This window comes from Ostrinia furnacalis, unplaced genomic scaffold (assembly GCF_004193835.3).
Source record: "Ostrinia furnacalis isolate ACB-3 unplaced genomic scaffold, ASM419383v2 OfSCF4779, whole genome shotgun sequence".
NCBI lineage: Eukaryota > Metazoa > Arthropoda > Insecta > Lepidoptera > Crambidae > Ostrinia > Ostrinia furnacalis.
In genome coordinates this window covers 538,239-555,663 of record NW_021135018.1, presented here as the reverse complement: position 1 = coordinate 555,663, position 17,425 = coordinate 538,239, and the positions used below count along the sequence as shown (strand labels likewise).

The window sequence follows — 17,425 nt, the reverse complement described above, 5'->3', positions numbered from 1 at the left end:
CGTCGTTTCGGACCCAAAGGTTGTGTATTTGTTTTTGCTAAATGTGACCATTGGAACAAAGAAAGGCACTAAACTGCAAATAGCCTCTCGTAATAGTAATGAAGACGTGTGCGTCTTGAAACCGTAAGAGAAAGTGGGAATATCATGAAAAGTACGAGTATTACCGTTTCATTTCCAAGAAATCACATTACCTTGTTTTCAACTGAAGAACGCGCGTTTCTTTCCTAATAGGATCCTCTAATTAATTCTATAAGTTGGCATTAACGTCTTAATTAGATGTTGTCAATACAATGTCGTTTAATAAGTTGCGTAATTAATTAAAGTTCCAATTTTGTGTAAAGTTGGTATTTTCAAATCCATCGTAGTTTATCCTGATTATAAGTTGGAGAACTCTGACAAGCGAATAGGCACGCAGATAATGTAGCGAGACTGAAAGTTTCCATTTAAGCCCCTCGCAGATTTAAATGTAAATGGGCTACTATAAAAAGGGCAGAATACAAATTTATCAGTCATTGTATTAAATAAGAATGAAACTCGTCTATTTTAATGTCCCTGAATTACTTGAGCTTATTACAACTTAGTTTTAGAGCTGAAATCGATGTTAAAATTCGTTTTACCACATTTTCAGCTTCACTAGATTAGGAATATTTTATGAAATGGTCTACGCAAAAGTGTAACATACGGTAAGCTGTTTTGGGAAATGGAAATATAAGTAGGTAGGTATATCGGTATTCCATTGTCGAAGACTAGGACGAGTATGCGCTTAAATATTCTTGGCATGCGCTTTCGAGTTATAAATCGACACTAGAGTTAAGAATCCATGCTACATGTGTAGAAGTTTAAATATTTACATGCTTTAAGAAGATTCCTAGTATTTAATAAATAATAATTTTCATTTTCATTGCCTCGATCTTGTTAAAATTACAAATACGCAACAAATACCTACATTTCATGAACAGATTATTTTGGATATTTCCTTATTTTTGTAAACTTTTGATACTTACGACATCTAATTTTGTATGATATAAAACGCATTTGTGTCCAACTTTTGTCTGCAGAAAATATCCGGGTAGTTTATTGAACACCACTCAACTCAACACGATCGTTCAACAAATACTTCTTTTGACACCTTCCTAAATATTATTACAGCGGAGAAAGCCTTGTCAGCGAGCTTTTGAAAGTCCAAATGAAGTACGTCTCGCGCTCGTCTTGTCGTAGTACATCACGCGCGAAATCACATACATTTTGCATACTAAATTACAACTTGTTCGGTACCTATTAGACTTGAGAGCTGAGTAAACTGTGTAGCAGTCTCAGGAGACGCCCTACCAGATAATAGCTAGTAATTAAAGTGCATAGGGAATATAATTCGTTGCAATAGTTAGAAATGGCGGCGATAGAGCGCGGATATTTTTTCACTTTAGATTAAAAAGTAAGTAAGTCTAAAGTGATGGATACGCTCACGATGACGTCATAAGTAACAAATCTCAGTAAGGTAATCATAATAACAAACAAGGAGGGTTATGTTTTTCAACTCATTATCCAATTGTATGGAAAGCAATTTTTATACAATTGAATAACCCAAATCAATAGCTTCTGGAAAGCATAATGCAAGATGTAACTAAGCAATATCGTAACGGAAGAATGGAATGAAGCAATCAATATTATTGTGTTATGTGTGTTAATAGTTTCTAGACGGAAGTCGTATCCAGAACTTAGACCCTGCACATCGTAGAACAATAATGACCACAAATCGATTAGCAAATCGTATTGATTAGAGATAGCGCGGTGTTTGAAACTCGCACTGCACTGCTGCTGAATATTGCGGTGGCCAAGTTTGAGTAACTTTGCTATGATTGCTTTAAAGAGCCATAAGAAGCCATATTAGATACTTACTAGTTGTGCCCGCGACTACGCGTGAAAATAGTTTGAATAATATTTCCAGTTTTTGCAACATTTTTCTTCACTGCTCCGCCCCTATTGGCTGTAGGATGATGTTATATACCCTAAAGCGTTCCTCGATAAATGTGCTATTCAACACAAAAATATTTTTCACATTGGACTAGTTCCTGATATTTTTTGCTATTACTTGCTTTTTCTTACATGATTTGCGCATTATGCAGCATCAAATTAAAAATTGTGGAAGACTGCCGATAAACTTAGTTTATTCATTGTATTTATAATCTACTTTTTCTACTCCAAAGAATTAAAAATTATTTTTATAATTACAAATTGTAATTGAGTTAAAACAAATATACAAATATGCATGGTAACGTTTACTGCAATTTCGAGCCTCATTGCTTAAACACGCTATTACATGCTAAAAGTGCTTCTGCGATATTAGCTCGGATTCAAACGGAGTGTATTCGAAGCATACACAATATCTCATTACGTTTAATTAGTATCTTGAAACAATATTGGCTCGGCGAGATACTACGCAGGTCCCCAGGCTCGACCTACTCCAGGCTAAAGTAACGGCTAAGTTCACCCAGCATAGTTTCCAACTTGATGGATACAACTAATAATGAGCTATATGACTAGTTTATGAAAACTATACTTAGGTTATTTATTAGTGTTTATCGAACACACCAAAACACTTTTTTCTTTGATGTTGTTGATAAAAAAAAACAGAAGAAAAACGTTAAGAGATTTTGAGCACTATGACGTAATATTGACAAGTAATCAACCATTAAGTAGCAGTGGATGACAAATTTACTGATTTAGGAAATTCCCTGCTCGCTTTTAATCATGTGGCGCCACCTAAACTGATTTTTATTTGTCTGGCTTTCAGAAGTAGAATCTAATGTAATTTTTAATTCATATTCATGAAAATTGCATAAACCCATTCTTATGCGACATCCACTTAGTGACTCCTAAAATATTCATAATATTCCATAGCTTTTAGAATTTTCCAAGTAATTACCGCGAATCCCAAGATATTCCAAGCAGTGTGTGGAGTCAGCTGAAGTATTTATCGTGTTAGCTCAATCTCAAACTGGCGACACCAAGTGCGGTAGAAACTAATTAAGTAAGTTATGTAACTACTAAATTTTGAATCTGTAATATAAAATATCGCCAAATAACAAGGCGCACCTGTGATAAATTTTAAATAAACAAAGAATTTCTGTCCAGCCATATATTAACGAAACACTCGTCGCTGACAAAACCGCAATGGTACAATTCTCGCATACCACAAAAAATAATGTATGAACCGTGACAAAAAGAATTAACGGTCGACATCCCACAATTTAATTGTTGGGACAACCCTGTATTGCTTTTAAAAATACGACGATATTACTTTTTCGTTCTCCAATTGAAAATTAAGCTAATCTTCATGATACAAAAATATTAATGTACAACAAAAAGCTATTGGCGAAATGTATTGTATAGAGTATTTATTTTCTATGCCATTGTTCGGGTCCTTTGTATAGAGTCGCTTTGTCCGTTTTCTTTGAAGACGTAGTTCGAGTTTCCGCTGTGATTTTAATTATTCTAATTTCTATGCAAAAATTGGTACAGGGTGTTAAAACGAAATCGATTTACTTATTATGTTGGGTGCGATTGCATCATTTCCCTCCTTTAGGGCTACTTTCTAAAGTAAATGTAGAACAATTTTCGCTTCATAATAAGGAGAATACAGTTAAAATTTTCTTCATACAAAGACAAAGAGGTTTTATTAAAAAAGTTGGTTGTGAGACTTCGAAGTTACTTGAAATTTCTGAATGAATTCTATCTATGAATGTAGCTCACAAATTGTCATTGGCTTGAGGAACAGTTTGGCACATGTACAAGTTGCAGAAAACTTTTACGGCTTCACGAAGCGCCGAAAATGAACGTGTATCCATTGTGCTGACACGAGATTTGCAGCTTCACCCTGCACTCCCATAATTGAAAGACCATCTACACGTCTCGTTGACTTTCAATATAGCACATATTGCACACGCTCTTAGCGCGGTGTCACTGTATCTTGCACCTCGTTTACTTCGGTAACCTCAATATGTCTATGATGTCAGCTCAATATTTACTCGCGCGATCATTTTCTTGCGTAAATGCAATATCGTATGAAACGTGTTTAACTTTCCAGTGCATTTTATTAATTTTCCACTCATGTTACTCGCTTGCGGTTGAGAATATTGATTGTAAATATGATTTGCGCTCTACGTTTGGCCTTTAAGATCTACTGCTTTAGGTACTCGTAATATTTCAATATACCTTTTGTATGCGTGTTTAAAATACCATTTCCTTAGGAGTTCCTGTGTGGTAAAGTGGAAGGAAACAGCTGAACAACATCAAAGAACTACTTTTCCATCCAGTTATAGCTTGAAGCCGTATTTCCTTGGCTCGGAGTTCTCTACGACTTTTTTCTTGGGGTTGTTAATTGAAAGTTGGAAACACGCCCCGACGCCGTGGTACAGATATATGGACGCCAGTGCCTCGCCGTGCTAAGCGCTTGATCGATGACTTTGCACAGTTGCTACGATACATTATATCAGGGAATTTCGCCTCCGCCACCAACGCGCCCCTCAACCTTCGCCTTATTAAACTCCCAACCTTTCCTGTACCTTTTCATAATGACATTACAGTCGCAAATTCTCCCAGAGTTTCTAATATAATTAACTCAAGGTAGGTAATACTTTAAATGAAGCTTTTGCTTCGGCAATCTGTTATGAAGGAGAATTCTCGGACGTCTGAAGATACTACCTCGGAGAACTAGTACTTTATTTTATTTCGAGGTCTATGTATTTTGGAAATGGAAAGTGTAATAAAATATTCTCTTACTACATCGTAAATCTTTTTAGGTCGTAGCTGTCCCGCCGTTTGTTTTTACCGGCCGCTGCCCGATAATGAAATTGAGTTTTTTGACGCAGGATAGCCATATATTTCGGTGAATGCATAACGAGTGCACAAAAATGTTTTCGAAAAAGCAAACTTTAATACAGAAGGAATTTCACATTTTGCCCACAACACTATTACACATTTGCCTATGTCTACTACCTCTTGCAATCGCAATAAATTGATGCTGTGAAAACAATGATTATGACAATCATTAAATCAATTTAAACTTCAAAGACACTCAATAGAATTACCTACTCATAAGTTTAACATAAGTTTCAAGTAAAAGATAAAAGATTCTTCAAATTCTATTTTAGTTTAGTCTAATAATTAGTTCCCCAACTTGAGTTCAACAAAGGGCCCTTTGTATCGCAACCACTGCCGTAAGGAGATCTGCCTAAAGTATTTGTATCAATCAATTAAATTCGAATTTGGTCCAAGAATTCAGTTAACTAATGTAACGGCTAAGTCTAAATTGATTATCCCGGAACAGTTGTTTGGAATAAAACATTGTTTATTTATTGATCTGTGAACTATCGTAAACTTGCTTTATGATATTACTATTGCTATAATTGATGTAAGAACAAGCTAGAGGGTCCTTTTAGGGAAGTTATAAATTCTACTCGACGCCGGCGAACTTATGGAAAGGTGGAATCTTGTTCAAGCGACTAGAGCACCCCCACTTATGTTACGGCCAGTCGGAATTTTCAATCTTCCATTATATTCATCCGCCTTTATCCTCTAAAAATATATTTTTTCTTTCTCCCCTATTAATAAATTTGTAAGAAAATGTCAATGGTTTACCCATAAACGATTGTATTAAAAAATCGATCAGATAAAATTACTTTCAGGAATCCAAATACAATTTAAACTGAACGTCTTCATTGTGTGGGTAATATTAATATTACCTTTTGTAAATGACATTGCCCTTTCATAGCTATTTCAAGTATCTGTTTTATCCACTACATATGTTGACTTGAAGGACAACGATAGATTGGATAAAATATACACGTTAAATACGATCGGAAATTATTATACTCTTACTTCTACGCGTCTAATTACAAATATAAATAGCCATCAAATAAACTATAAATTGAGGCACGTGTTAACTTCAGCCATTAACATGTAACGGGGTATCTCTACACTATTTTAATTCCTAACATGGCCCACAAAACATTATCTAATTAAACGTTTTGTCCTGACCCTTTAACTTCGTCTCAAACAGAATATGAAATCATACATGCTTACTACGTGCGCTTATAACTCAAAGGTGTACCTACGATTGTGTTCGACCCGACGTGGCCATAAAGGGCCAAGTACTTACTTCTAAACACAACAGTGACAGCTGTTTCGGGTATGAAACAGTGCCTTACACATTCTATTATTTTATAGCGGGAAGGATATACGACGTTATGTCGTGTACGCACCGCGGCGTTATAAATTACCAGAAGGCATGATCGCTTGTCGTGCTGGAGAGATATATTATGTTCCAGTTTTCTATTTTAATATTAATGGAGTTCTGTTTATATAATGGCAGGATGAGAAAGTAAACTACCTAAATGGTCTTTTTAAACCACTGTTTTAGGTACTGTATAATGCTCAGTCGCATTTTATTCATTTTTATTAGTATTAAGACAGTTTTGTTCATTTTGTGTAAGTACAAAAGCGTATTCCTACATAAATATCACAATGCGCTTTTAATTTGACTCGTTGCCATTCGTTATGCTGCGAACGTCTGTGCCCCGCGCGAGCGCGAGCGCCCCGAGGTCTTTGCCGCTATTTTCTTATCCGTACGTATTAAAATCTCCAAGCGTCGTCGACAGATGTCTCTGGAGCACCCTGATTCAACCCCGTTTTAAAACAACAACCCCCTATTCAATCCCACAATAAAATTAAGCGCGAACACAGCACACCTACAACCGCAACGCAATTCGTGACAAATTAGATTTTTATCGTATTCCAACTCCACTACCGTATCTTGCAGCAATGTTTATGTTGCAGTATAAATTACGCTCTCTGTTCATTTTCATAGTTAGTGTAGTGATACAATAAATATTTTATAACGGTTATAGCGCGGTGGTGTCACTAAAAGCAACTTAGTTTCGCGTTATAACCAACAAAGATTTCTCGCTCGATAGTTAGTGCAACAATGTATTTCCATTTAACTGAAGTAGCATGGAATCTATTGTGCTGTCAAAAGCAAACAAGTAATGAATATTCTTGGAGTTTAATTGGTTTGGACACCAAGTGGCATTAGAGACCACAGGTCCCGGAGGTGATCGATATCCTTTAGAGCCTGAAACAGCGTAATATATCGGTTTTTGAATTATCGATTTCCTGAATTACCTTTGTGTTTCTGATGGTATGCACGTTCAACCATTACAGAGAAAAATCATTTTCATTCGATTTGAACCTTATATCGCCTGCTGAAAGTTCACAATAACGTAGCATCGATTCACCACCCGATAAAGGGTTAATTGGAAGGCAATATCATCGGAATCGTAATCAGTGTGTCCGTCCTGCAATACCCGTAATACCGTAGTTCTATGATTAACAATTATTCAGTTCTATCTGCGAACTTGTTAAACTAGTAACGTGTTCTGTAGTTATTTGAGCAAATATGGTTGCCATTAACCACATTGTTTAACACTAATGTAATTTCAACTTTTATTGTTTGTTCTCTTTGGATATTCTTCGTAGTTACATAGTTAGTGTGATAAAAGATGGCGTACGTCGTATACCTACTTTGTCTGTCAAATTACGATATGACTGCCTTTTGGGTGAATGAGGATTGTTTCACCTATCTCAGTGAAAGTGAAATACAGACTAAGTAAGTATATTGTAATTTATACTACAAATGCAAAAGAACTCGTGAACATGCTTGTTTATCACTACTATACTAATTTAACGTGTTTGGTACCTTGTTAATATAGAATTCGGTCCTACTTTTGCCCTTTTAGACTTGTCTTAACTTTATGGATGGAAGTTGATGTTGGTATCTTGTATTCTTGTATTGAATTTGAATTATTGGTTTGAATCGTAGGATATGTGATAAATACGTTCTGTAACTAATCGAAATAGGTGCCTACATATAAGCGAGCGGAGCGAATACGTGGGAATAAACTAGTGTAGGTACTTATTCAGTCAGACTAATCAACAGCGTAGTAATAGTAAAATCGTTTCCAAGAACTTTCTCATTCCTTAGCACTTTGTTAATTACTCACTCAATAAATACAATATTTAGTAACAGTTCTCGTTTGATATTTCGGCACTAAAGACGTTTATTTGCTTCATAAATAGTAAAAGGATTAGAAGGACTTTATTTGATTATTTCCAAACTGCCTGTCATTAATCCAGGAGCTATTGGAGGTCCCTTTAGTTGGGAAAACTTCCCCTTTGTAGGCCTCCTTTTAAATTACCAGAAGTTTATGAAATAGCGCACTAACTGGAAATGCTTTAGGTTACACTTAAGATATTAGAGGTCCATGACCGAAAATGCTCTCAGTTATTACTTTTCATAAAAAATATCGACACAAATAAGAACAAAAAGCGCTTCGTGGAATTAAATCTAAGTATATCGTTTAAAAGAAAAATACAAAATCGTATCTACTTACTTGCTAATAATATGTAATCCGAGCTGGTGTTTGCTTTGGCTTTGGGCCCAAAAATGGGACACACATATACGGTGTCCCTATACACCTACTGTAAACATAAATACAAGAGCTGTAACTTTTTATGATTACACCAAAGGACCAGCGGTCGGCTTTGACACCTCACAGGTGGGATCAGAACGTCCCCCGATAAAAAGTGGGTCCACGAAATGAAAAATGTCACCTCGTCTTAGAAGGAAAGAAGGATTTTGTTGGCTTTTTAGTCCAGCTGTGTGATACAGCTTTTTGCGGAGCTTTGTGATTTGTGACATGAAATGTAAATTCTGTTTTTAATAAAAGTTTATTAATGCATTTTGATGATAAGTAATAAAATGATAATCTGAGACGCCAAACATGGACACAGGTACTTACGAACCTAATTTACTTCATTCTTAGCATTGGCAAAGATAATAAAGAGTCCGTCAGTGGTCCTAAGCACCAATTTGGAAAATATTAGGAAAGTATATAAGATTAACCGATCCCATCAGGCGCTTATAAATTCCCAAATTGCTTCAGTCTTTGGCTCTGAAATAAATAAGCTATTCAACTGTTCTGAGTGGCAGACGCCTTAGAATAATTAGATAATAACGGTCTCAAGCAACAATGTGTCGCGTCATTTAACAGGACGTCTGGCAGTAAGTGGACTAGATCGGCAGATCCGCGCAGTTACATCGCGCTCGTTAGCCTAACGAATGGAGATTACTTCCACTGAACAATTGATTGCCCACCGCTCACGGCCGTAATCTTGCGAACACCTTGATAATTAGTAATTGACAGCCGTTGGATACCTGTGATAGCCTTTTTACGCGCAAATTAACGCTACATTAAAGCCACGACCTGTTGAAGCACCTCAATTAATCGTTCTTAGAATACCGTAAAGCTGTATTAACGGTTTATTAGCTGATATCAAATTTACAGTCGCGACATTCGACCCGAACCTCGTTGTAGGCAACTTGAGAACATTTAACATAATTCACGTCTTTGTCAAAACTGAAACTATTATAAATTCTCTTAAGTCTAATTATTATGTTGTTAAGGCGAGCATTAGCTCTGGTTCTGTCTAGCCGCGCCTATTAGGCGAGCGACGTTTCATTTTCCCGGGTAAACAATGGGCTAAAACAAATGACTAGCGTCGACTGCTAACCTTATCGTAATAACAATACAGTGCAAGAACGAATCCGCCCCTTTTCCAAGGGTTCTTTAGTCTTTTGGTTTATCTGAGTAAAGAAAAAGAGGGATCTCTATTCGACTTTTTATCGTGAGAAGTTTGTAATGCTTAACAAAAGACCATACCAGACCCATACTGTAAAAACTGACTGACAGTGACTGGATGAAATAAGCAGGAGGTAGTTTTGTGAGAATTTTACGTCCAAGGTTGGTCTGGTACTGGCTGTTGAAGAAATAACTAATACGGAACGGAAATATTTATTCTAAGTGCTTTGCTTTTAGCGTTATTGTGCCAGTAAGCTATCAAAGTGAAATCGGTGTACGCAAAAATACCTGTCAAAAATGCTGCACTAAATCCTCTTTTTTGAAGGCTTAAGTTGTACTGGGTGGCGCAAAAGTAAAGACCCTATTTGGTTCAGCTATAACATTTTTTCCAAATTAGAAAACTAGATTTAGGTTTTTTAAATTTATATTTGTGCCATTAAATTTCGTACCATTAGGATTTAAAAATGATGTCTTTTAAATGGTGACCTCCAGAGTTGATACACATTTGAGCCCTATTTATGACATTTTGCATAACTTGCCGTAACACTTCCTGCGATATGTTCGTTATTTCTTGACGAATGTTTTCTTTTAGAGCTGCGAGAGTCTATGGCTTGTTCACATACACCCGAGATTTCAAAAAACCCCAAAGAAAGAAGTCTGGACTGGTCAGATCGGGTGATCTTGCAGGCCAAGGCAAATCGCCAAAACGAGAGATAACTCGACCTGGAAAAGCGTCCGTAAGAAAATTGACACAATTATTCCACGTTCTTGGGGAGTAAAACGGTCCATGTTTATTTTCAGTGTATTTTACATTTGTTCACTACACAATTTTCAACAAAAAAATGACAGAAAATGTCATATAAAAAAAAAAAGTATTTTCTTTAGTGCCAGTACTTTTGCGCCACCCAGTATAAAACAACAATGTATTGGATTGACCGATCAATATTCTAAAAGCATTTGGAATCCTCGCGCTCGCAAATTGTTATATTCGGAATGGGATCCCCAAAAACGACGCGGCTTTGAATAAATGAGTAGAGTCAAGATTGCGGGGTTATTGATGACCATCTCCGCCGGCATAACTGCCATTATCGCCGGCACATTAATTACTGCACACGGGTCCGATGGTCTCACGTCTACTGTAATTAATTAATATAAATGTACAATTGGTTATTACCACTGTCTGCTCGGAGCACGCGAACCGCTTGTCACACGTGAAACGATAACCCGTTTTTCTTTCTTATATCTTATTGCTGCCAACATCGATCATCGGGATTAAATTCTCGCTTATTTCTTTGCCTTTTCATATAACAATATCACAGTTAAGCTTACAGTGATTAGAATTATGTTACAAATGAACAATTCTTGGATCTGTGTGCTTACCATGAGTTTACGTAAGGTGTGCTCGCTAGCGACTGCGTAAAAAATTACATTAAATGTATGACATATTGTACAGCGCCTCTGGCGGCTACTTTCAAGAAATAAAATCTTCATAGATTTTTTTGACACCTAACGTAAACTCATGGTAAGCACACTGGCCTATTTATCTTGCTTTACAACTTGGTAACGGTGAGCGTATAACCCAAAAACACGTCTCTATTATTATGTGTTAAATAGATCTGAAGATAATAAACAATAAATAATATTGAACATAAACAAACTTTATGATGGAACTTTGATTGAAGAGCTCTATTTGAATCTTTATTCTCGTAGTAAAAAAAGTTATATAACAGCCACCATAAACCTACATTTCTGGGGGATTAAATTATATTTGCTAGATGAACGGTGCCGGTAGAGCCACAAGCGTGGCGGATTTAACACCATACGGTAAATGGGATTAGCCTAATGGTATTATTATGTTTTTGATGATTTCACTTATTTATCTATAATGATCCAGGTTTAAAAACCTTATTTGCTTTTTTATTTGGCTGAATCGAACTTTTTAGTTTATTTAATGCGTTCCACCTGACTGACTAGGCCGTCTTGAGTCATTTTAGTACACTTATCGCTGAGGTATGCTCGAATTTTAATATAGGAAAAGTCTGTAATTTTCCCCGTAAAACGGTACCTTCCCATCCATCAACGTGTCTTTGCATACTTGAGAAAGCAAATATATCATTTTTTTAATAAAAGCGCGTAAGACGACTCGATTTTCTGATCTACGGGTGTCTTTAAATTAATGCTATAAATCAGGAGCGCGTGTACTATCGAGCATCCTAATTAGATTTCGTGCCTAAAAGCCGTTTTTCTTATAAGTGTACACGAATGTGAACTTTAAAGTAGGTACATTATTAAAATGGATTAATATGTCCAACCATTTTCTTAATTAAAAATGTATAAAAATATCCTTTGTTGCGTAAAATTCAAATAAAAGCTATGTGGTTAAGGGTGAAATTCAGTTTGCTTTATTCTGTCACAGAAATCGAATCCGGCATTTAAATACAATTCAGTTTTTAAATTCCTGTATAATATGGAAATCATTTTAGTGATTCTACTCACCGTCACCTACATATAAAATATGCAAAATGACTTGTATTACAAGTACACAAGATGCTACTGTATTAAGGTAGATGTGCCGCCGCCTGTACATTCATTCCCTGGAGCGTTCTGAACAGCGTGCAATCACAGCCTATCAATTACAGAGGGACTCTTAAATCGTAATTTATCGAGTGCGGCGGTTTGGCAGACACTACCGTCTATTGATTCTAACGCTTTGCTACATGTCTCGTTGATTGACTAGTAATATTCACGTTAAGACTATTACATGTTGGTAAACATAATATTAAACATGTCACGCTTAGTAAGATCGACTTGTCTAATCGTTCATTTCCAGCTGTCTTAACCTATACTGAGTAGACATTTCTATTAGAGTTATTAGAGTAGGTAACTTAGTTTCGTTTCTATGTGAATAAAATCATTATGAATCTTGCAATACTTGAGAGGTTAAACCATTTTAGGTCGTGACTAACGTTCATCAATAAAAGCACCCAAGCGAGCGTGTCTCGTGTAATAGCTGGTTTCGTCTTAAACTTGCGCGATTATGTACAGTGTGCCCGCGCCCGCCACTAATGGAAGATAAAACCACGTCAACCGCGGCTAACAACGGAATAAATTAAGGAAACTCCCCCAAAATGCTTGATAAATCGCTCAGTGCCTCCGTCCACTTATGTGCTCAAATCGTCGCCGTCGCCAGCACGTTAAAAGCTATATGGAGTAATTTAATGTATCCATTTGTCTTTTTTTGCCGGTCCTTTAAAGCTTAACAGAGAGTGGCAATTAATAATTATAATCCCGGGACCTTTAAGCAAATGAAATAAAAAACGTTTTTTGTCCTTGTTTTCAGATGTTTGCCTTTCCCTTTTCAATTCTTTCGCTTCACAATTTTATAACAAAAGCTTTTCCGATTTTACAAAGTGAATGTTAGATAGGTATAAGTACATTTATATTGGCTGCACATGAGCAAAAAGAGTTTTACGGAGTTGGCTAATTACCATTGGCGTTTAATCGCTTTGAGCTTACATCCAGGTCAGCTTGAGTTCGAGATCAGTGTGAGGGTAAATAGTTCTCCATTAATTGCATCGGGCGGGGTCAAGCGGCCTGTGACGTCACGATGAGTGATTGTCGCGCTAATTCGCTGCGACGCGGCGCGATCGCGCCTGTCCGCGCCCACTCGATTATTCCCGTTGACCACCACCTCTCAGGGGACCGCGATACGTCTTTCTAACTTATTCCCTTTCGCCACTATGTTGTGGATAAAGCCAAAAGTATAAAAGTAATGGGCGCTAAAATCTATAAAGGACAATGATACAACTTTGCCCGTAGATTTTTAGTAAAGGTTCAGACGTCAATTATTTGTTTGGATTATGTCTTTATTTTGAAGTTGTATTCATGGGCAAGCAGGTTGTGGACAATGGCCTCGATCGATAGTGCCTTTAAAAGCTTGCTGTTCAGATAGAGTTCAAAGTTTGAATTTAAATGTCGGGAAATTCATTCAAAACCACGGCAGCGATGATTGCAAACGTACATGAGCACGTTTTACATTCAGATTTATCAATGGTAATGACATATTATTCCAATAAGTAAATAGCGACACGAATATATACGCATTATTTACGTAGTAAGTAAGTAAGTAAAAACTTTGTATTTTATTTAATCTGCGATTTGAAATTGTGTATTAACGGCTACTTCGAACTTGAAACCGTATAAGATTCAGTTCTCAGCCACATTGCTTTTTTGTTTCAATTTATAAATACATATTATTATTTGTATATCTCCATTTACACTGTGGGTGTCTAGAAGAAAATGCTTGTTACTTTTGTTCGTGAATAAATAAGTATTATTTTCACTCAAGAGTATAAAACTGAGTTTCTCTGGATAAATAGCCCGCACTAAAGAAAATGGCCGTAGTAAACCACGGACAGACATGTTCAACTGGTAGGATAAAATATACTGTCGTCCATCTTATAGTAGTTACCGTTCTGTCTTCGAGCCAAAATTGTGCACGAGAAAATTATCCTGCCGACCTCATCCTAAACTACATCCCAAATGTTTACGAACCGGCGACTGGCAGGCCGACCAATGCAATATATCCTATGTTGCTGATACCTAAGGTCCACTTTGGAGGAACCCGATGCAATATTCTGTGGCTTATTGACTTTAACTTGGCCGGCGGTAGCACGAGCACGACAAGTTATTGTGTAAGCGTCGTGTTCCTCCGTCAACTATCCGATATTGCTCAGCGGGGAGTCTTCATTATTTTAATTAATGAAACAAAAACAGCGATTTTATTGAAGCTTAAAAAACCTTCGGTACGATGTCGTCAAGCCATTAGAAATAAATAAACTCGTTAGTAAATTGGACGGTATAAAATGTTCATAAAATAAAAGATCTTTTGCTGGATAATAATACAATATTTGCAATTATACTTACATAATAAGCCTTGATATTATTATAATAATGGCAATGTTCGTTCGCACAACTGAATATACATTTCTATTGTACAGAATAATGCCAACATCATAAGGTCGCTGTTTGGCATTTGCGTAAAAACAAACGGTCTATTCATATTTGGGATAGAAAATGTTTAGGTTTGTGTTTTTGCGCGACATGCCCGTCATTTGGCCATTGATATTATGTGTGAAAGGGTAAACAATATTAGCTTCTGTCCGTGACTTCTCCCCCTTTGATGCATAAAAATTGTTTGAACTGCTAAAGTGTAAAAACAAGATAAGTCAGTAGAACTACTGTCTTTAGATCGTGGCATAAAGAATGGTTGACCTAGAACAGCCTTCGATTGGCACGATTCATGGCTTGAAAAAAGGTTCCGAAGGTTCCGCCTGGAACCCAAAACATAATAACGTTTCGGGAAAGCCCCCTGGAGACCAATTCCAATGGATTGTGGGTGATAACAACATCGTTAGTAAACTTCCAAGCAGAAACGATGGCGGTGTCATAAAAAGAAATTAAGCGGTTCTTAAATGTGAGAAAATATTCAATCACGTTGTGATATGGTATTTTTTATGAAGTTAAACGTTTTGATAGAGTACCTACATATTGTGTAATTTGCACATGTTGGAGTATACTCGCATAAGTTTTAATAGAGTGTATTGAGAGAAACGTGCTAAACTACGCCGCTACGTACCTATTCATTAAAAACAGTTACACCTAACTAAAATCCAACTACAAGGAAGAAATTATTTTCTGTTTAAGTTCCTCATCTAAGTAAACAGTTTGTACCAGTAGGTAATTTAATAATTTCTTTATTAATTGACGCCATTATGTAAAGCATATTGAAACTTTAACAAGTCCCTTTTAATTGGTAACACGAAAATTGCGGTGTTTCTCAAATACAAACAGTCGTCGTTTTCGTGGTAATCGTAAAAGACTGGATATAATAAACCAGTTAAAGTATAGAATACTCACGTTTATATTATACACGTGTACCATTATTTACCGTATGTAATAACTTGATACAAAGTAATTCAATACGCAGAAAAGCAGATATTCCTATTAGCGGCGACATTCCAACGCAAAACAACGATTGTTCCTCGGAAAATGAAATTGGCGCTACTTTACAAATATAATTTCGCTGGCCCGCATTTTCTCCATAAATTCGGTTCTGTTTTCTTTCCACAAAATGATAATTACGGATGCACTACACTAGCATTAGAATATTCAATAAAGCTAGCGAATTCCAGCTTTCAGAGATGTGACTATTTCATTTCATAGTGTAAAGTTCTAAACAAATAAGTACTATGTATTAGGACTCTACACACCAAACTCGCCCACAGCTCGGCGGGCGTCAAAACAAATCATAATACCGGTATTAATAACAAGTACCGTCCGGTATTAAAATGCGAAATATCTATTATAAGCTGCGTTCGCCCTACAGGTTTATTCATGCAAACCGTGTTGTCATTGATAGATCCATGTGTGGATAAGCTTGGCAGCTTTCAGAGCATTCTTGTGTGAGCTTCAAGCAGCGATCGCATTTAACGGATACCGCGATGCGAAAAGCACTTTAGTTAATACTCGCCATTGTGCATGTAAACCCTTAAGATATTTAATATTGCTGCATAATGGAACACGAAATTCAGTAAGTTAGAGTGCTCATTTTATTACATCTTCAACTTCATAGGAAAACATATTGTGTAATATGCATGACGTACTCGTATCTCGTCAAGTTTCAAAGCATGCTCAAACGCTTGAGAGTAATTACTCGTACCATAACATACTGAGAGCACTTACAAGGATGACGAGCCAGATATCTAACTATACTAGTCTAACTATATAAGACTGATTGTGGTTGACCACACAGCCAAGCCACAGATACTGAATACCATGTTTGTTGGCTTGGCTCCGAAATTGAAATTTGACGCTTCGCAAACGCCTCACGTATCGCACACCTTAACTCGTTTAGTGTGACGGTAACTCCTTTGATCATTTGGTGACTGATTTCTGTCCTTTAATTCACTAGAAAATGTACTCAGAATATTTTAACACGATAGGCTAGGATTACGCGATTACCGCCTTTCTGCGCTTTGGGATCCGCTCTTGAAACCGTAACGTGGCAACTTATGTGCCAAGCCCCTGTAAGTACATTCCTCTCGACACTTGACAAATTACATTATGATTTCGTTCTGAGACTCGCTGAACAATGTAACTTAATTTTGAACTTACGCATTATACTAAGTGAAGAACTTTAGGGTGGTTCAATTTAATTTGTTTTTTTCTTATAGCTGAAGTTTGTTGAAATCAGCGGAACGATGTAATTCCATGATGAACTCAATAAGGAGTTTAACTCGCGCGATGTGGTGGGTCGGCAGCCGCACTCGCTTCCACAACTCTTGCTGTCAAGCCGTCCCGACTTGGAAACTTTATTTTTTACGTCCTCTATATTTTCTTCTGATTAAATTTGTTGTTAGTTTGAAGGCGGTTTTGTCGTGGTTTTATTACTGGCATAACTAGTTCTTGAAGACCCACATCAGATGTAGTTTCTCGAAGGTAATTGTGTGCAGTAATAAACTTCTTCCTTGCATGCAATATAGGTCTATAATTATTGAAACCTGTTCGTTCTTTTAAAATCTATACTTCAGGGCAGTTTCTTATAATTTAATCGCTGTTTTGAACGCGAAATATTAAACCTACATCATTTGATAAGCTTTCCATTAAAATGGTTCGCAATTTTCAAATAAATAATAAACGTCCGCTTGTATAGGTCTCTTTTGTTATTC

At 36.6% G+C, this 17,425-nt stretch overlaps 1 protein-coding gene across 2 annotated transcripts in view; it reads left to right on the top strand.

Annotated features, from left to right (window-relative positions):
* LOC114359978 (neural-cadherin) overlaps positions 1-17,425 on the top strand; it is a 99,663-nt gene that overhangs the window by 20,273 nt on the left and 61,965 nt on the right. The window lies entirely within an intron of this gene.